Source organism: Rhynchophorus ferrugineus, unplaced genomic scaffold (assembly GCF_030347505.1).
Source record: "Rhynchophorus ferrugineus isolate W39M unplaced genomic scaffold, kcgeb_rfMv2 rfM9, whole genome shotgun sequence".
Taxonomy (NCBI): Eukaryota; Metazoa; Arthropoda; class Insecta; order Coleoptera; family Curculionidae; genus Rhynchophorus; species Rhynchophorus ferrugineus.
This window is the reverse complement of record NW_027472588.1, coordinates 20249760-20271538: the sequence shown is the minus strand read 5'-3', so window position 1 is coordinate 20271538 and position 21779 is coordinate 20249760. Positions and strand designations below refer to the sequence as shown.

The window sequence follows — 21779 nt, the reverse complement described above, 5'->3', positions numbered from 1 at the left end:
AATCACCGTTCTAAGGCGAAAGATGTTATTAGATTCAATCGCGATCAAATTAGTCATCAACGGGGAATGAAAAGTATCGTTTATTTCGAAGTCATCTTCTAATAACTCTTGTATAATGGTTATAAAATAGGTACGATTTCGACGTCGTTAGTATTTCAAGGCACATTTATGTGATTTATATACATTTTTGCATAATTAACTAGTGTTTTTTTTTTGATAAAATCTATATAATGGTCGATTAGATCAAAGAGTGTGCCAGCGCATCAGTTCTCGTAATATTATTATTCAGTATGTGTAGCAAAATATTTACATGTTTAACTAATCTAATTAAAACCTTGATGTTAGAAAAGAACATATTGGAATAAATAAACATAATATGTACGCCGGTATCATACCAAAGTCATAAAAAGCCTATGCGGATTAATGACGAATCATAATGGTATATTTTTTATGAGAAGGTTCTTTTCTTTGTACCACAAAGGACATACGATTTATAACAGCAATTATTCTAAACGTATTTTCAACTAGGAATACCTAATTTACAAAATTATCATTTTACCTTCTAGTAAATTTAATGGTTTATCCCTATTTAATGAGTATTTTCCTTATGTATAACGCATGTCTAATATGTTTTATTATTTCAACTTTTGTTAAGTTAAATCTTACATTTTCAAAATTACTTAAAAATTTTCGAAATTATTTAACATTTTTCCAAATAAATTCGGTCTGAAATAACCCATGAATTGTATTGACGTTTTAACTTGACGTTTATTTCTAATCTCTTTTCGAGCTTTTGAAAAATAATGAGACAAAAATCATGAAATAATATTTATTGGTCTGACAGAAGAAGTCATAATGAACCATCAGGATTTTTACAATAGTATAAATTAATTAGTATTTACGGAAGAGTGGAAAATTGCCAAAATTTTATTATAAATAACGTTTATGACACAAAATTTGGTGGAAAAACCTTTTTTAAAATAAATGTTATGAATGAACTCAGCCACTAAAATTAGACTGGGCTTTTTTAACGTGATTAATCTTATTGTTCGTAACGTAATATAAAAAAACCAATACCACTAACTAAAATTGGATATTAACGGGTGCGCAATAAGTGTTCTTTGTTTGGATTATTTTCCTATGTGCTTTGAATCTTCAAATACCTTCAACATAATACCTTCAGAATAGTTAAACATTTATGCAGGGTTAATTCACCATAAGTTTGTTTTTGGTCATGGAATAATATTAAGATATATTGTACAATATATATATATATATATATATATATATATATATATATATATATATTATATATTATATTTTATTATTTTTAATATTTATATTGTTATTTTATTCTAAACGTACATATTAACCCATATTCAAATTAGAAGCTCTGCAATTATATAAGCAATATACGGACTATTTGAATCAACAAACGGGATATTCTTGTTGTAACATCCAGCGTCTTTTTATGCTTCCCCAATATATCTTATCATAAATATCAACTTGTCGCTAGTCAGCATTTCTACCTGGTTAAGACACCTTCGCTATTTGGAATCATGAAATGGATATATCCAGCTCTATGCTCACGTGAACTCTCAACATTCAACCATCGAATTTACTATGGAGAACGAGAATCATTTCTAGATTCCTTTTTTTGGATGTTTTAGTACGACGAAAGGACAAAGGTAAATTAGGATATCAAATTTAGAGGAAACCAAAACACATATAGATATATACTTTCAGGCTCTCTCTATCCCTCCATCTCAAGTTACTCTATCATCCGCATCAAAAATTTGTTATTCTTAATATAATTAAAAATTTAATTATTAATTATATTAGTCTTGAATTCTTTAATCACATCTGAGCCGAATTCCTTAGAGAATGTAATTACGTCAGATGTGTCAAAACTGATACAACTTGAGGGATTAAAATAAAAATATTAAAATTATTTCATAAAAAAATCATTTTTGTCAAAGAATCAATAACGTCTAATTCTTATCTAATCTAAAAAAAGACCGAAAAAAAGAAACAGAAGAATATAAGACCAAAAGAATTCCGCTGGCAGTCTTCCCATGTCTTTAAAGAACAACAGACTGAATTGGAAGGGTAGGAGAAACCACATAGGATATGTGAGACATAGGGCTGTGGTCAGTTTTGGAATACTAGATGGATACTGGTCATAACATTTACTTCAATGAAAGGAGTTTCGATGTTCTCATAAGGTTATTTTTAGAAATAGTCTCCGAGAGTACTTTGAGATTTTTAAAAACAAAAATAATCTCAACAATGTCAAGGGCTATAAAATCAATCCTATCTGAAATATCATATTCTCGATTTTTCAGTTATTTAACGGGCCATGAAAATGCATTGTTCTTGTTTGCAGTTGCTTTAATATGTTAACCTGGTTAGGAGACCTTCTACTAACAAACTAACTAATCTACAAAGTTTATGCCATGAGTGTCTGGGTAAAAAACAGTCCAATTCACAAGATTATCAAAGCCAAACCGATGGTATATTCGATAGTTACAAATAATTTTAATACAATCTTATACTACCCAGACGGACAAGAAAACCTATCTACTCAAATCTATATCCATTGGTCGGTTCTTCAGATGAGAGATGTTATATAGCGCGACTAATATGGCACCGGATATCCTAAGAAATCGGTATAGTATCTCATGGCCTTTATATGCATTTTAAGGGTTTCCTTTACATTGTCTTGTTTACACATTTTGTTTATTTATATTCAAACCCTAAATATTTTATAACGCATGTACGGTTTGTAATATTTCAGAGTATATTCTGTTTTATACTACAGTAAAATATGTATTATGCACTAGGTGTGTTGGTAATTACTTTTTTAGCAGATTTCTCTGGTCACAATATCATAATTTCATACATATGCCATTTTATTCCACTGACAATAACCTTAAACTAGACAAGTTCCATTTCGCCAAAATAACAGCGGTATAGATTTATCATTTTTCGTCGTCGAAAATTTTTCTTGTTTCATAAAATGAAAAAAGCAGTTAAAATTCACCGTTTATGGTATGCGAGTATACTCCAAATAACATGTGAAATACGGTTTTGGACAAAGAGGGATTCAAGACAAAGAACATACTGGTAGGATGAAAAGGCGGGTGTCAGAGGTAATTAAACATTAAAAAATTGTCAGTGAAATGCTGCGTCAAAGGTATAAAAAGAAGTCATTTCTGTATTGAATAGTAACGGGTAAGGAAAAAGATTTATTTCGGATATCCCAAGCCAAAAAAAAACCTGTAGTTATCACCTAGCGAAGTGGGCTCGTTGGTTGCAAGGCTTTGGTCCTTTTCGATGATAAATGATTAATTTGAACTGTCCGTTGATCGAAAAACGTCCATAATATGCTCAAAGACATGATAAGGCGATTTTGCAGCATAACAATCCGCCGTGTCATACATAAAAAACACTTAAAGAAGTATTGATAAACGAAATCGCTTGGAAGGCTTGGTGTGAGTACCACCTTTATGCATCGATGGACCACGTGCTTGTAGAGTAGTGCTTCGCCGACGTCGAAGATTGATACATTTCCTAGGAGATTGGCGAAATGTATTGAATCAAATGACCAACACTTTGAATAATTACATTTTAATTATGCATTGTAAATACTTGTATTCCTAATCAAAAAGAAAGGAAAGAATTACCGACACACCTGGTATTTGTAGGCATTTCTCATGTCAACATCCTAGATTATTTATTGCTAGACCTACAGTTTAACATGGGTTCCGAACCACAGTCCTCGGCATTAAACCTACCGACTAGCCAGTGCCTAACTTAGTGACTATCTCAGAAGACATCTGGTCTTACCCAGCCTGGTTACTGGCGTAACTGGGATGGTTATTTTTGTCGCAGTTTACATTATTCTTTAAAGATATTTACAATTACAAACATAAAATCGCGTTGCCTTAACTACTACGCTACCAAGCTTGTTACAGCGAAATAACGTAAACAAATGTCAGAAAAGCATGAAAAACTTGGGGGAAATATAATTACAGTGAGCCGCCATCTACTGCAAATTTCTCAAAATGAATTCGCAGTCCTAGTGTATTCTGTAATAAGAATATTTCATGTTTTATGTAAACTGACTTGTCACTGGGTATTTCAATTTCAATTATTTATTTTCTGTATTATTCGCAACATTTACTAGAACAAGTAACGAAATTATTGCTAAAGCGCAATAACTTTCTTTTTCTGTCCGTAAGAAAACAATAATTCCTTTTTCAATTGGAACTTCCTGTATTCCATTTCATTTAATGGCAGAACATAATCGGTAAAGCAACTGGACTATTTTTACCGTTATAATGTTAGTTTAGCCGTCTACTTTTACGCCTTTGGAGATGTAGCGAATTCTAATTTTGTTAGAATTTAAGTATCGATAATATAAAAGAATAAATTATCGCAGCGTTCTTCACATATTGAGTAGTTATTTTGTTGAATCTTGAAAATACAGTAATATCTAAAATCCCATTAGCATGTTATATCGATCAGGTCTTTCGGTATCTATCGAACCTATTATTTCTCGATTTTTGGATGCCATTCATAAAATAGACCTACAACAAAATTTTGTTTTTTTTTAGTTAAAAATTTCATTGTTCAATTGTTCATTCAAAAAATCAAATACTTGGTTTATTTAACATTTTGTGTATATACCGTTATATGGTTTCGATCAAAGAATAAGTACAATTTTCTAATAGTACTGCAATTGTATGTTGTAACTCTGTTTGGTAATTCATCATAAAATATAAAAATTATTTCCGGTAAATAATTTGATGTTTAAGCATTTTTATGATTACCATTATCTTTAACTTATAATATAATCTACATTATTTAACTGTGTTAATAATTCTGTTAATTATAACATAATATACCTTTAAGACGAAATAACAATAAATATGACGAAATATTTCAAGTTCATTAAAAGCTTTAATAAAATTACAATATAAATCAATTAAAGTATATTTCAGCTTTGTTTTATTCGAATTTTGCAATGACTGTTTTGAAAGCAAAAACTGAAGATTTCTTATTTTTAATAAAATTAAAGCAATACAAAATGTAATTTGAATTATGCTTCATTGAAGGAAATGAGGAATAATCAAAAGTATCAATGTCTGGTAAGTACGGCAGGTTGGGTGGGTTTTAGTTTCAAACATTTCTATATAAATTTTTATATATTTTTAATATTATCATGTTGTTGATCTATATCTAGCTTTAAGACCTCTTTGCATTTAATGCCAAATTCATCGATTTTAGTTGAAACTTGTGAAACCACTCACAATAATTTCTTTCGCTTATGCCAGCATTATTTATCAATCAATGGATTGGACCTGTTACTTAATATGGGCTTTAAACCCCAGTCCTTGACATTAAGACTATCGATTGGCTAATGACCAAATTAGAGGTCATTCTGGAGGTTGAACGTTGAAGTAGAAACATTGCAATTTTAATTACAAATATAGTAGATCCATGTCCCGTGGGATTCGAGCCCGCGACTATCGCTACAGTAGAAGAAACGTCCTGCTGTCTTAACCATTGCGGTTACCTAGCCCGTTAACGCCGAGAAAACTCGGCTTAAATTTTGAATAAAGATATATATGTGTGTTGCATGTATGTAATATTTAAAAGCATTGTTCTTGGCAGATCTACTTATGATATGTCACTTTCAATCAAATTATTAATCAGTTTTACAACAATAAAATAAACCAGAGTAAATGATTTTCAGGGATGCGGCTTAAGATCCGTCTTACATTCTTCATGTATGAGTGATATAATCGAATATAATCGATAATGATGTGATCGAATATAGCCAATCATACCTATGTTTTTAAATGACACTGCTGGATTATAGCAATATATAAAATTAAAAATGATTAAATTAAATTAAATTAAACCAAGTTTACCTGATTAATTATTTATAAATATCCAGAAATCTAAAATTATAATATCCAAGTTATACAGGTAAATATTTCACACTATGCTGTTAAAATATAAATCAAAAAGACAAGGGAACAATTTGATATACAATTGAAGTGTTAGGTAATGTTCTTTAAGGGTTAGTAATAAATACAAAATTAATATTTTTTGACACGCTTACTCACGATTTTTATTCGTATTATAGATATGTAAATCATTTTCGGATTACAAAATTTGTTCTCTTAAACTATGTTTTCTAGGGTCATCAGGAAATGTAAATAATCATCATTATTCCTTTTCATATAATGCATTTTGAAATAATGGGACAGGATATTTTATATAATGTAGAATATGTATAATAAATATTTATAAATAATAAATAGTTTATATCAAATTATATTTAAATATTAGTTTCGTTTGCTCCATATTTTTTCTAATATATAATTAGATTGTATTCATATTAGATGTATTGTATTTGCATGTATATATTTTTTTATTTGATTCTGATTAATAACTGATTATTCTTTCACATTGAAAAGCCTTTGTCGAGAAAAATTGGTATAATGTATATTAACAAGAATATTTTTCAGAATTTTTTTTCATATTTTCAACATACATCTCTTTTTCATATTTTTGGAACATCCATTTCGCACTCTTTTAGAATTTCGAAACCGGTCAAACCATACTTTTTGCTCGCCAAACCATACTATATCCATTTGAACAAGTGCTAATCAGAATTCACTATGTTTGGTGAGAATTCTAAGCCCCATTTGAGCTGTAACAGTGCTTCCTTCACAGCCCAACGTAAAACAACAAGCAACTAAACCGCAATGTTAAAAACGTTCGGAATAGCATTTTCAGTCAATTCGTGTGGTAGGTTTCCCTTTTTTTATATTTATTTGCTCAATTGATTACCTATCTGTAAGTGTTCATTCATCTTATTTGTCATTGACATCAGAATTACCACTTTTAAATCATTGAAGTATGCCTAAAACCGATAATGGTGGTATGACGGAGCAGCATTATCATTAGTTTAAAAACGTCTTTGACAAGGTTCAGTTACAGATTTCTTCAAATTAAACAACCAAAGTAATGAATATGGAAAATTGAATTTTGAGCATTTCATGATTAGCATCTGTATACACCGAATAATTCAATAATACTTAATAAAAAAAAACTGTTATTTTATATAGGGAAATGTAGTTTAAAGAATGTACTTTTTAGTTAGATTAGGTAATTTACTAGCTATTTACAGTGACACTTCGCAATTTTATGTTATTGTCTATTAAGTAAAAAGTGTACTTTCATCCAGAACAAGTCAAAACTTCCTTATTTAATAAAATGCTAGCAGAATTAAAATTATATACGATTGGTAATATTTTTATATATGTTTGAACATATCATTGCAGGTGTACATTAAATTTCAGTCACAATGTTGATGACTCATTTTGGTTGAGTGATCCTGACCCAGTCAACTTACACAACGGTATACATTTGTTGTTACTGTGGAACTTTTATTGGAAAATTAAATTATACATCCGGTGGTGTGATAATGTGCAACAACATTGAAATTGTTTTGCGATATCTGTGGTGCATTATAAATATTGTTTTTTTTACTGACTTACTTAATTGACCTTGGAAACCTTTTGACATGTATGCAATTAAAAGTAAAAAATAATCCAGTATATATACTAGGTTGTTTAATAAGATTTCTCATTCTATAAGAAAGGGAGGATTTGTGGCTTGGAGCATATTACGAATCCTAGCATATCTTCCTTCGATTCGATTTAGGTATTTCTTTAAAATCTTAAGAATACCGAATATTCTGGAAATATGTTTCCATGCATTTAATTTCACCGAAAATTACTTTATATGCCTAAATTTTTAGTTTTGAAATATTTTACAGTGAGTTGAGGGAGCTAGAAGATACAAAGATGGGATCTGGTAAATATAGTGGATGTATTGTACGATTTGTATTTTAACTTGTTGAATTTCGGGATGATTTTCTGAGTGGTCAGAATTTGCTTCAATAAAATAGATCCTTTCTCACAAACTCTTGTATCTATCTGGTTTGAGGTATTCACATGTAGCTGAACGATCCAAATTTCGTCTATGATGATGAAACGATACTCAGTGTAATTATATTATTTCATAGTTTCATTAAAATAATTAAATTTTTAGTGTACATTTTACATTTACAGTTTCTTAAAATTCCAAATTATCAGCATTTGAATGTCTTTAGTAAAGAGGAGAGTGTAAATTCAATACAAATAAATAGCTGTTGTGACAAAATTCAATTTTTTAAAAGCATACTCAAAATTTTATAACTAATTTAAATATAATATGAAAGTTTTAAAGGTATTATCTTTTTAGTAGCTGATGCATTCGCTAACAATGAAGCAAAACAAATTTGAGTGGCATTAAAAAAAAAAACAAAAAGATTAACCGAGAGTAATTGTTAGTATATATTAATAGAATATGTACTTTGATGAAGGGGTAATGGTAGTTAGGATATCACGTTTACAGGAACTCACAAATACGAATAGTCAGGTAACGCGTTTCTTAATTTGCTGAGTCTCCACCATATCCGAAGCATTGTTTAAACAATAAAATATAAACAAAATTAGTCACTTCCGGCGTATCTTTCCCCTGACGAGATGCAACTGGAGGATGTAGGGTATATAAAATGTCCCAACTGAGTAGCAAAATCCAATGCTAACACGCTATACAAAAGAAAGTAGAAAAAAAAGTGCCAAAGAAGTATCCCGAAAGGAATAATTTCATCAAAGACAAGTGATATGAGACCTATCTTATCTGATGAATAAGTAAGTTGTAATCGGTTGATCACTTGGCTGCCAGTTTAATTCAACAAATGCGACTCTAGTTTGGAAAGCAATAGTTCAGGATTAAAATTATATTGTCGTTTATTTTCCTGGATTAAAGGTTTAATGGGTGATGTGAATCAGGTTTATCGGCCCAGAATTGAATTTGAATATAAATAGACGAAGGAAGTGTTAGCCGTAGCTTTTTGGGATATACATTAATTTTATTTGTGGATTTTCTCTGAATTTATAGAACAGTAAATTCTGATTATAATTGTAATCTTTTGAAGTCATCGTGTTAAAAAAAACTTTGTGAATTATAACCAGTCAGTGTTTTTTAAAGCTAGATTTGCTATTCTATTTTCGACTTTTTTCTCTCCATTTTTTATGAGATTTTTATTAAACCCTTACTTTTATTACCTCGATTGTTAATAATGGGATATACGATGGGATTCATAAATTGGAAAATCGTCGGAATAAGTGTATTCTAGTTGAGTGTACACATATTAATTTTTTTATTCCCGTTTTCAGAAAATGTCTGCAAACTTATTTTGATTTATTGTTTATTTTAATATAAATAAGTCAATAAATTCTACTTTTTGAAAATAACTAGTAAGAGTTAAAAAATTTAGTGCATAAAATGCAAAAATGATGAATAACTAAGATATTGATTAATTATTTTATAATTATTTTATATTATATATTAATGTTTTTTATTTTGAATATAACAGACCAATTGAAAAGTACCCAACCTGACACAGAGATGGCGCTACTAGAATTAAATCCATATGTTTTTTAGTTAGCCTTAACCCTCAAAAGATGCGTATAATGTATAAATTTGACAGTTGTCGGATCATTGGTTTGTGAATTATAGTATTTTGAGTGAAACGACTTTTGTTAATGTGAAAAAAATGGATAAAAGGGAATTTCGTGTGTTGATAAAATATTGCTTTTTGAAGGGAAAATCTACAGTTGAACCAAAAACTTGGCTTGATACCGAGTTTCCGGACACTGCCCCAGGAAAATCAACTATCAAGGATTGGTATGCTAAGGTGGTGAAATGAGCACCGAAGACGGTGGACGCAGTGGAAGTCTAAAAGAGGTTGTTACCGATGAAAACATTAAAAAAGTCCAAAAAATAATTTTGAATGACATAAATTGAAATTGAATGCAATGGCAGGCCCTTTAAAGATATTAACTGAACGTGTCCATCATATCATTCATGAATATTTGTGTATGAGAAAGCTCAGTGCAAAGTAGGTGCCGCGCGAGCTCACTTTTGACCAAAAACAACGACGAGTTGATGATTCGGAGCAGTGTTTGAAGATCATCAAGCGTAATAAACCCGAGATATCATGTCGGAGATATCAAAAAGTTTTTGCGTCGATATGTGACAATGGATGAAACATGGCTTCATCATTTCACTCCGAAGTCCAATCGACAGTCATCCGAGTGGACTGCATACGATTAACTCGCTCCAAAGTGTGGGAAAACGCAATAGTCGGCTGGCAAGGTTATGGCGCCTATATTTTGGGATGCTCATGGAATAATTCTATAAGACTATGCACCGTGTCACAAGTCAGTGAAAATGATGGCAAAAATCCATTAATTGGGCTTCCAATTGCTTTCTCATCCACCGTATTCTCAAGATCTTAGCCTTAGGATCTGGCTTCTTAGATTTCAAAAGAATGCTCGCTGGGAAGAAATTTTCGTCGAATGAAGAGGTGATCACCGAAACTGAGGCCTATTTTGAAACAAAGGACAAATCGTACTACAAAAATGGTATCAAAAAGTTGAAGGGAATTATGTTGAATAAAAGAACTAATTTTGCCTGAATTTAATAAAAAATTTGTTTTACTACGGTAGGCCGGGACTTTTCAATTGATCTGTTAGTTTCGTATATTCCATTTATATTTGATTTATCAATGTCTATAATAAAATAATGTTGCTAAATAGCTTGGAACAATTTTATTCAGAATTTGAATTAAATTATTAATATATTTAATTAAAAAAATAATACTTTATGTATTATTTCAATTTCATTTAGTTATTTTAATCTAAATTAGTTTTAAGTAAGTTAATTGAATTCAATAAATACCTCTGTACAAGTTGAGTTTATATACATTTTCCAGATATATAAACACAGTTACATATCAATTTATGTTCAAGTGTCCATAAACATTCAAACAAAATTTAATTGTTAATTAAAATTAAAAAAAAAATTGTTAGTATAGCAAAACTAAAACGTTATAATACCAATATAGTTTGTTTATATTACGTATTTACGCAAACGGGTTTTTTAATATTGTGGATAACAGTTATCTAGCACTTACCGCTCGTGTTTTGTTTTGTTTCAGCAAAACGCGGCACTACCATTCGATTCCACGACAACTTTGGCTCTAGAAGGACCATCGACCTTTCTTATACGCGATTATGGTGGGGTCCACCCAATGCCATCATTGGTGGATTTTTTGTTTTTTTTTCTTGCGATACGGATTCCTCAATCATTTAAATTCGACTATTTTTGTATAAATATTTTTAATTTCTTTGTGATATACTTTTTTTGGGGTTGGGTGCTGAGGCAGATCCTTACTTGCATTTCTATTTACTTTTGAATCGATCACTAAATAATATTATGTTAACTAGTTTTAACAATATATTTATATAAAACTAAATAGACCAAAAACAACTAATTTAAAAACATAGTTTTTGGGTAACATGTGGCCATGTTTTATTTAAAATTTACTTTTAATATTTATCATTTAGTTTTACTACATATTTTAATATAGTTTAAATACGGATCATACTTTTTCATAAAAAATCTGATCATTAAGTTTTTATCCATTCTTCTGTTTTGAGTAATTATAACTCGGTACTTGTAATTTACTTTTTTAATAATACATTTTCCCCTCACAAGGCTTAGATTTTTCATCTGATTTGGGGAGTGACCTCCCGAAGCCCGAGTTATTCCTTAGTCTAAGTTGTTATGCGACCAGTGACGATAACTTAGTGACAAGTGAGGGTCATCGCATTTAATTTGACAAATTTTTATTATAAGGAAATTAAAAGATAGTTTTATTAAGGTTTCTCTTTTTCTTAACCACAAGGTGATAACTTCAAATGTATATGAAGTTCAAGACACAAGAAAGAAGAAGGATGGGTCAATACTGGTTCAAGTTGTAAATGCATAACCAACACAAAAATTACAAAAATTACTTCATTAAGCATGCTGTTTTTCCATCAGATTAGAAAATCTCATACTTCACTGCCAAAGCCAAAGTTATACCACCGTTCATACTACAACACTACATACGAAAAATAACACCATCTCATGTGACACCCAGTATCATTTGGATTCCAAATTGGGCATCCAAAGATGATGTGCAAAAGTAACAAATTCTAAAACTACATCCTAGTTATTCCAACACCGCTATCACAATCCTCTTCTCCACATAAGCTTCTTCCATAAATTCTCTCACTGAAGGATTTAGATTAGGTAAGATAAACTCACTTGCCTAGATTTACAGTTAAAGGGGAGTAAATATCATTAAGGAAAGGAAATGATTGACCTGATGGCCAATGATGCAATTTCAAGTGGCCCTTACTAACAAAACATCATACAATAAAAAATAATTCCTTTATATTGAAGCGGAAGTAAATGACACCGCTCAACAGACTTGATGATCTAATCTTCTAGAAACTTCTTTTTTCGAGGTGGTCGACATGATATCTCAAGTTCTGACCGATTTACTTGAAATTTGATGTGAATATTGTCTATTGTTCTACAGTATCAAAGTAAAAATAATAAAACAAAATGTTTTTCGTCAAATTACATCTTTTTGAAAAACGAGACATTCTTACTGTTTTTGTGGCTATTTTTGAATGTTTAATTAAGTTAAAACTTAAATTTTGTTATAATATCGAAAAAGCAATTTCGAGAAAAATCTGCATTTAAATGTTTCCCTTTAGATGCCACTTCACTAAGACAACCATATTTCCTAAAATAGTTTTATTTATTTTGAAAAATCCTCTTAAGGGTTAAACTTTAATTAGAAAATGGAAAAATGGATTTTTTAAAATTTTTTAGACTAGAATAACTTCTTAACTGCATAACTGTCCCTTAATTGTCTATATATATAGAGTTTCTTCTCTAATATTATAGCAATATAATTAAAGCTAATCAAATAGCAAAAATGCCATTTGAGATTATTGTATTGCATTATCAAGATACTCCATGGTTTGTAGGATATTAAAAGTCAAACCGGATTACTACAAGCTGATGACTATGGTTGGAATATCACATTAAGTAACAGGTGCAGTCACCAAAAAATGCAATACCTAAATCATGACTAAAATATGACTATAACCAATAGGCCTATATATAATGGTATGTTTTACATTAGTTTATAAATTTACGATATTTAAAGATAATTAAGATTAAATTTATTTAAGATATTTATGTGTATTATTTATTTTTCATGAACTGCTTTTTTAATTGAAAGGAAAATATTACCTTTCACTGATTTTGTCGGATTTACCTATGCGCTATAATTGTGCTGAATATAGTTGACTACATTTTTGAGAAAAAATTATATGTTTATCATTTAATTAAATTGTATTAAAACTGTAGTAATTTATAGGAAATTTCGAAATATAAAATTAATTATTTGTCTTTCTATTGATATTGAAATTTATTTTTTGATTATATATAAATATGAATTTTTAAAACATTTTCTCATTTTATTGTTTACTTTATAGCATATCATTAATATTCAGTTAAAAAGCTGCACCTATTCAAAAGTGCACCAGATCATATTATCAAGTCAACTTTCAAAAATTGCATTGCCAAAAAATTCCTAATTAATATTTATTTACATATATCATTGTTCATAAAAAACCAGTTGCCAGACACAAATATATGTCAGTGTATAAATAGAGTATTGATATATTCTAAAATGTAACATATGTTGAAACAAAACAATTGAATAATTGAATATTATTAGGCGATATTTTTGATTAGAATTATTTTAGGAGACTTAATTAATTTATAATTTAACTTACGTAAATATTGTATTTACCAACAGTATTATCACTTATTTTTTATACTTTTTACTCAATTTTTTTAAACCTATTATTTTTTGGGACAAATTTATATTTATGTATTGCAAAATAACATATTTTGCTTTTATTTGCTTATAAGAAAGGCTGTTAAGCCACATTAAGCCACACTCATTGCCACCTGAAAAAACACAAATAACAATTGACATTAAATAAAATCCAAAAATGTTTTAGCCTTCTTATGTCCCTTATATTGCAGCTAAATGTAATTATGTACACCATTCTGTTCAATGCATCAATTGTAATTGACAGAGATCTTCTTTAGTGCTTAAGTTTTGTTTGAACTGATCATAATAAATGATAATTAATTGATCTCACATAAAATTACAGATTATGACTTTAAAGTTTGAATATTTGTCCTTACTTTTATATTTATATTTATATATGTCCATACAAAGTAAACGATTGTATATTCTAGAAAGTGTTATTTAATTAATATTTGAGACTTCAGTAATTCAATTTAATGCTTAATGTTCCAGCAATGCTTTAAACTTACCAATATATTTGGGTGTGTTGGGATTTTTTCATCAACTGTTTCAAAAGTATTGTTTTAAAGTATTTGAGCTAATAGTCATGCATTTTCATCAACATTATATGGTTTCCGCAAAATTTTGTAATATTATTGAACGTCTTTTCTTTGAACCAAGGAAAAAACGTATAATTTTTTGATAATTTTGTATCTTGGATCTTAATTCTACTCTTCAAGACTAAAAAAGTAAGTAACTTTTTGACATGCATTTAGTTATGCAAGTATCGAATGCGAATGTAGCATTAGTTACCTCTATTTTAAAACCCTGGTTTATATCTAAAATATAGTTTGTTTTAGTTTATATATATATATATATATATATATATATATATATATATATATATATATAATGCCTAAAAGTTAAATAGATTTATAGATTTATGCAGCTATATTCTTAGACAGAGCTCCAGAAGTCTTTTATAAGTTTTTTGTTACTGAGAATAGCAACACAGTCTTATTAACTCTTACATTTCAGTCATATTATTTAAAACCAAAAAAAGAGGGTCTTACACAAAAGTATAAAAACAATCTATTAAACAAATAGAACAGGCGTACCATAAGAAAGTGTATTGAGATCAGTTATTTTCCGTGTGATGTTTCCATGATTGCAAAAGAAAATATAATCATGGCCTTTGCTTATGATACCTGCTTATGGAAAAAATAGCCAAGAAGCAGCCAAAAATTGACAATAGATAAGTGTCAGCATAAATAACTGGGTCCAGATATAGAGAAGACAAGTTAACAAAAAGGAAACCGCACATATCAACTTAAATAGTACTATAATTCCATATAGTAATAACGCTGAATATTTTTTAATTAAATTTAGATGAAATAATCTCAAAATACATAAGTTTTTAAATTATATTTTCTAATTTTTGAAAATTTATACTTTAGTCCCCTTTTTTTATAAATTAGACTTATTATCTACTTAACGTAGGCATACCATAATAAATCACAAACTACGCCTTTGTTGCTGTTGTGACGATGTGGGTGAATTGGTTAAAATATATAAACACGTAAAAGACAAAATATACTTAGGAATTATTTATATATTAATTATTGTAGTTATCGTTAATTTGAAATAGTGGTTACTATGCTATAATGGAAATTGTAATATTTTTATACAGATGATAATAAGGAAGTATATCTGAGGCCTTCGTGTTTCTAAACACTTATTTATTGCTATACTATGTGCAATTCCTAATTTTCTTTACCTTATATGTCTCAAAGCGAGATTTTAATTGCAGATATTAAAAAATATCGTATGAAATCTCCGCAGCTCTTAGGTTTGAACCTAAAAGCATAGATGTAAATTTATGTCTATCATTGTTTGGAATTATCATTGTCCATAGAAGAGTTTAAAATCCGACAATAAATAATCTTTTAAGTCACGCCAGTAAATAGATTGAGTAAGACGGATGTCTTCTGATGGAGTTGATAATTCGATCTGCAATATATTATAAGATGTCGTGTAGAGCGGAATTAATGTTTTAACTTTAACTTGACTCTTGAAATGTTCAGTGATTGTGTATTTAGTAGTTACGAGTGAGGCTACTAATATATTAAGCCTATAAACTAATTTTGAACGATCGGTTACAAATTGTGTTGGAGTGCATTAAATCGCATCGGGTAGATTTATAACAATTTTATGTTGAAGCCTCACTTAGGGACTTAATTGTTCAGTATGTGTTATTTTTAGTGCATTAAAAATGTCTGAATTTGAAGAAAAAGGCGACTCGTCATAATCGAAAACTGGTTCTGACGTTTTAAAAGTGATAATTTTGACACCGAAGACAAAGATCATGCTGGACATCCAAAAATATTTGAAAACGAGGGTTTGAAGGCATTACTCAATGAAACCCACAATGTGGATGGTTATCGATTATAACTGATGCGTTTGAGAGCGAGAGAATACGAGCGAAGACACAACATGTTGCACTGTAGGTACTTGGAAAGATTAAATTCTGCGCATTCTCTAGAACTTCGTCTTTCTAATTACTACTTGCTCTGACATATGAGTTGTAACCTGTCTCATTAGAGCTTCACTTCTTAAAAAAAATGGATTATATCGTAGATACTCTCAAAAGATATATTGTTCTTTCGATATGAAATTATTAAATTGTCTGAAAGAGGGAAAAAGTAGCAGCTACCGATGGACAATACTTTAAATAAAATACGTTGTATTGATTTTTTACAATCGGCTTTTAAAATTAATTTAGAGGCCTAATACATAACAGAAATTATATCCGTAGGATAAAATAAAAGTGGAAAACTAAATACGAGATGAAATTGAGGAACCAAAATATGATTCATTGGAGATAGAAACAAAATAATACGAAACAAAGCAGGTAAAATGACAATATTATAAGTAAAGAGTTCCTTAGGAGCGAAAATATCTATTCACGGACTCTTAATAGTTCATATGTGTTTTCAAATAGTGTGTTTCCAAACATTTGTATAAACTGCACATTACACATAAGCTTGTTATGTTACCTAGTAGTAACATTCACTTCTTCCAAAATCACCAAATTAAATTTTAAATCTCAGTGATATAATTATGATGAAAACTCATAATTCAGTGACTTCAAGAGTCTTAAACTGATTGATATCAATGAATTGATTCGATGCCGAAACTTTATATTTAGATTATCCATTAACTTTTGGTTTATGTTTTAGAATCATATATAAGAGGGCCACTGCATGCACTTTATCCTTGTAACCTTTAGTTGTAACTATACATAAAGAATCATTTAAATTATATTGATTGACTTGTTCGTCTTCTACATAAAAATATAATAACAAATTCGTAATTAGATCATAAGAAAATCCGTTAGTACACAAAGGAAGTAAAAATGCAGAAATTAATAACACATCATATAATATATATTGGTAGAGTGCGAGACGACATGAGGGCGAGAAATAGAATGTGGAGTAGAATTAGAAAGAGATTACCATATAACCTTAATCACGAAAACAGTCAATAAAGGGGGGTAAACTGTTGGAACTTACAAGTTACAAAATGAAATTGTAAGCAAAAAATATGTAGAAAAATATTAACCCAGAAATTTGACAGATAAATAGAGTTCTGTATAGCTCTGAGAAAGTAATTGGCCTTTGAAATTATTTCAAGAATTCATTATTGGATGCAGCGAAATTGACCTGTTACATTAACGAAAGAAGATTAGATAATAACAAACAGCATGATGGACGAAGCCATAAAAATGGAAATAGCAGCATTAGTTTGATTAGCACAGTGGTCAACGGGACAGGACGGTTCTCCTACAGTTGTGATAGTTACTAATTCGAATTTTGCTGGGTCATAGTAATAGATACTCTAAAATATAACAAAAAAATGGAAGATTTGGAGAAAGGATAGAGACAAGTAGTAAAAGAATCTTGAAACTTATTTGAAAAATTAAAAAGGGATAAGATAATATCATCATAAGGCATATTAAAGTACAGAAAAAATATAATGGAAAATTAAAAGTACAAACTAAAAACCGAATATGGCACACCTACACGCTAATTAAATTCTATAATATTTTTAACGTTTCAGTAATCAATAGTTTGGTTCTTGGCCCCTATTAGTGATTTATAGGAATCGGGAATTAAGTTACCAATTTTAAGGACATGAGCGGTTTGTATTAAATTTAAAGTAGTATGGAAATTTAAATTAAAATAAAACTTCTGCCATCTAAAATCAGGCAATGATCTAGCAATCAGGCAATAAAATGGAACAAGGATTTGGACTTAGTTTTTGTCTAAATCCAAACATGTGTTGTGTCTTTTATATTAGACTTATTGTGTTATTTGTTGTATATTTTCGATTATCTACTTATATTCATCATGTTTTGTTTAAGTATGATTTTGTTCTTAAGTTTTATAAATATTGATCTATAACTCGCAGGAATAAATATATTTGTCCCAGTTACGTGGTCGGATGCGAATACATCCATTTTAATAATGTATCTATATAAAAAATAACCAAATTAGTCTCATATTTTTAAACACTTTTAACATAGAACCAGTTTTGATGATAAATGGACACCAATCATATTTGTAGCTGTCTATATAAATTGTATTGCACAAATACTTGATAAGCTATTCTCGTATTTTAAAAGTATTTTGTTATGCATTAATAATGAATTGCGTTAATAAGTACTAACTTGATATCGAAAATAGTACATTGTTGTTGCAATTTACAATATAACCAAATTTATCTAAAAAGGTTTTTTATTCAGTATAATCTGCATATTACATAAATTTAATTTGAAATGGATTATTATATAATAATTAGTAGTAAAATTAATTTTTCTTTATTATGTGATGTATTTTGTAGAAGTATAATACATATAATTAGATACTTTAATAAATATTTATATTAAGTAAGTTTCTCTAAAACTTTTATCAATTTTCAAATTACGTTTTGCGATTGAAAATAAACTAATCTCAGATTTGCTATTTTCTTGTTAATTGATTCATTTTTAATAAACCATAGGACGTTATAGAGTTACCATTACTGCAAAATTGGTTTATAAAATCACAATTTGTTGATAGATAATTTGGATTATCGTCCATCAATTTTTTTTTTGAGCTTATATAAAGTTCAACAGGTTTCTTCTTAATTTTCATAACTTGCCTAACTTTGACTAACTAAAGCTGTAACATAACTTGCTTAACTAAAGCTGTAAAACCAGACATATGTCACAATATAGGACGTACGAAAAATTGATACTCTGAGGTCAGAAACAGAATAGCATACAATTGGCATGGAGTTTTTTTGGGAGTTAAATTATTAATTTCTACATTTAATTGCTTTATAAATACTATTTTTTATAATTGAAATTATTTTGTATTAGATTTTACTAGTCTTACGTAGATAAATAATTAACACCTGCGAGTAGATCAAGATATCCATACCCGACCCCGATACATGCAGATACTTGACTGAGAACGAAACACTTTAAACATTATTATTTTTACACAATTTGTATACTATTAAATGTAGTTTCAATATATTAATAATTTTTATACAGCTCTGAACACTAAATTCTGTTTCTATATATTTTATCGATAAACGCTATAATTGTTAACGTGCTTGTTAACTTAATTGTCAGATATTAATAATAATATACTATTATTATCCAGTATTCAATACGTTGAAATTAAATTATTCTCTCATTTCATCTTGACATATTCAAGTTAACACATTTAGCCCAGATTGTGTGAAATTAATATTCATCACATCTGATAATAAAAATTTAAATCAATCAGGATAGTCAAAATGTTAAACAATTAAATTAATCAATCCAGTTTGTAGTGTCGATACACTTATAATATTTAATAAGACCTCGTAATAAATAGCAACTTTTAATATATTTTTAAAATCATTCATTAAAATCTGTAAAATATAAAAGGCAGTCGTTTTATAAATTATACAGGTCATTAAGAATATCCAAGAGAATCCCAAAATGGTTTCCTTTTTGTCATACGATGACTGGTCTAAAATTTTTCACAATTTATGAGGGAGGGAGTTTTATTTAGGAGAAGGGAGTCCTTGGTATCTTTTCTCCATCCCCTTTTGGTCATTGGCAGTTTGATTCAGTTATAAGCATAAGTTATGTCTGGTCCGATGAAAACACATTCCTTTCCCTTTGCTTCTGAAAAGCCTGGACATTTTCGAAACTGTGTATTTGAAACAGCTTCATTTTTGGGAAGTGATATTACAATGCAATGATTTTTCAATGGAAGTGCTTAATATACTCCAGTTTTATGTGCAGCGGTGGCAAAATGACTTCATGTGAAGGTATCAACGCTTTTTGGATGATGTTTATTTTCACTAACTTTTCGCCACACCTGTTAACCACGGTCTTCAAATTTTAATTTCCGAACAACCAATTCTAAGCATAAAAACCGCCGTTATTTGAGATTAAACTATGAAAAGACGCTATTTTGCTTTATCGTATTGGTTCTTAAATGCACCCATCAAACCTTCAATATTGATGCAATAAAGAAATTCCTGACTTTTGATTTATCTACATATTATTTTCGTTTTCAGCATACCAAAATACAAAGAAAACAGTTGAAAATACTTAAACAACGTTTGTGTTGCAGACCTATATTATACATATTAGTGGTCTATGTAAGTTTCCATAATTCGATAAAAAATATTGCATCTATAAATCATGTTAAAATTGGCTGATCTATGCATAATGTGCATGATGTGTATTGTATAAAGTTGAAACTTAAAATTCAATATTTTAAAGAAAAATATTTAACTAGCTTCTGTGTTTATTATATTGCTGATCTAAAAGACTTTGTAGTTGATTGCTTATATATGGTAAGTCTAGCTTAAGTGAGATGTTGTCGTGATTGAAAATTTTATGAAACAAAATCAACATTTTAAACAGCTGGCATTAATATCACATAGTACGTTTAAACCTACCGAAAAAAAGAAGTAACATTTTTACCGATGGGCGAGGTATAAACAATGAAAGTGATGAGAACTACACCAAGAATGTGGGCTTAACTTAGTTTTATTTTTGTTTCGAATATAATGATGTTATGTACTGTATATGAATGAAAGAAGAATATATAAATAATAAATTTAACGAATTTAAATTACCAATAATAATGAAAGTAAGTGGCTGAATAGATTAATAAATTTTACTAGATTTGAATTGGATTATTTTAAATTTTAGAACATTGAAAAAACAGATAAATTCAATTTCAATTTTCAATTAGTGCGCTCTCGGGAAATATGGCAGTTCTAAACGGAAATAATAAGGAAACATTATAGATGGAGTAACAACACTGAGGTATAAATAATTTCTCTTCTCTATATCTACGATGGCTTTTAATATTAATATAAACAACCAATAATAATTATTATTCTTATTTCAATGTTGATTGTATTAAAAATACTACGTCATTTACTGATTCATAGTTCATTAATGACATTTGGATAACATAATATTAGGTGTATGTATTTTATGTATCATGTTTATATTTTAAAAAGACGCTTGATTGAATTGACATAAACTGGTACAATATTAATTATAACATTTTTCATCATTTTCTACAACGTTCTCTCGTGTTTTTAGTAACATGGCAATAATGTGACGAACGAGTATGTTGGATGGCAGAAATATAATTATCGATCCATTTTCCCACTTCTTCAGCATTTCTAAGCCGTGCTTTAAACTAGTTATGCTGCATCTATCTTAACAAGTGATAATCGCAAAAGACACAGTATGTGTTAAATGAACTGGGTGCGCCATGCATTCGAGTTGCAACAGTGTATACTTCATAACTCTTTCAACGTGTAGTCGAGCGTTGTCAAACAAAAAGATAACTTT

General features: G+C 29.1%; 1 protein-coding gene across 2 annotated transcripts in view; it reads right to left on the bottom strand.

Annotated features, from left to right (window-relative positions):
• LOC143202328 (uncharacterized) overlaps positions 1 to 11260 on the bottom strand; it is a 53569-nt gene extending 42309 nt beyond the window's left edge. The window contains exon 1 of one of the 2 annotated variants that reach the window (XR_013007122.1): positions 11108 to 11193. The gene's annotated coding sequence lies outside the window, so the exon portion shown is untranslated. Of the gene's footprint in view, positions 1 to 11107 lie in introns of both variants that reach the window. The other variant, XM_076413789.1, reaches the window with a different exon arrangement.
• Between the last annotated feature and the right edge of the window lie 10519 nt (positions 11261 to 21779).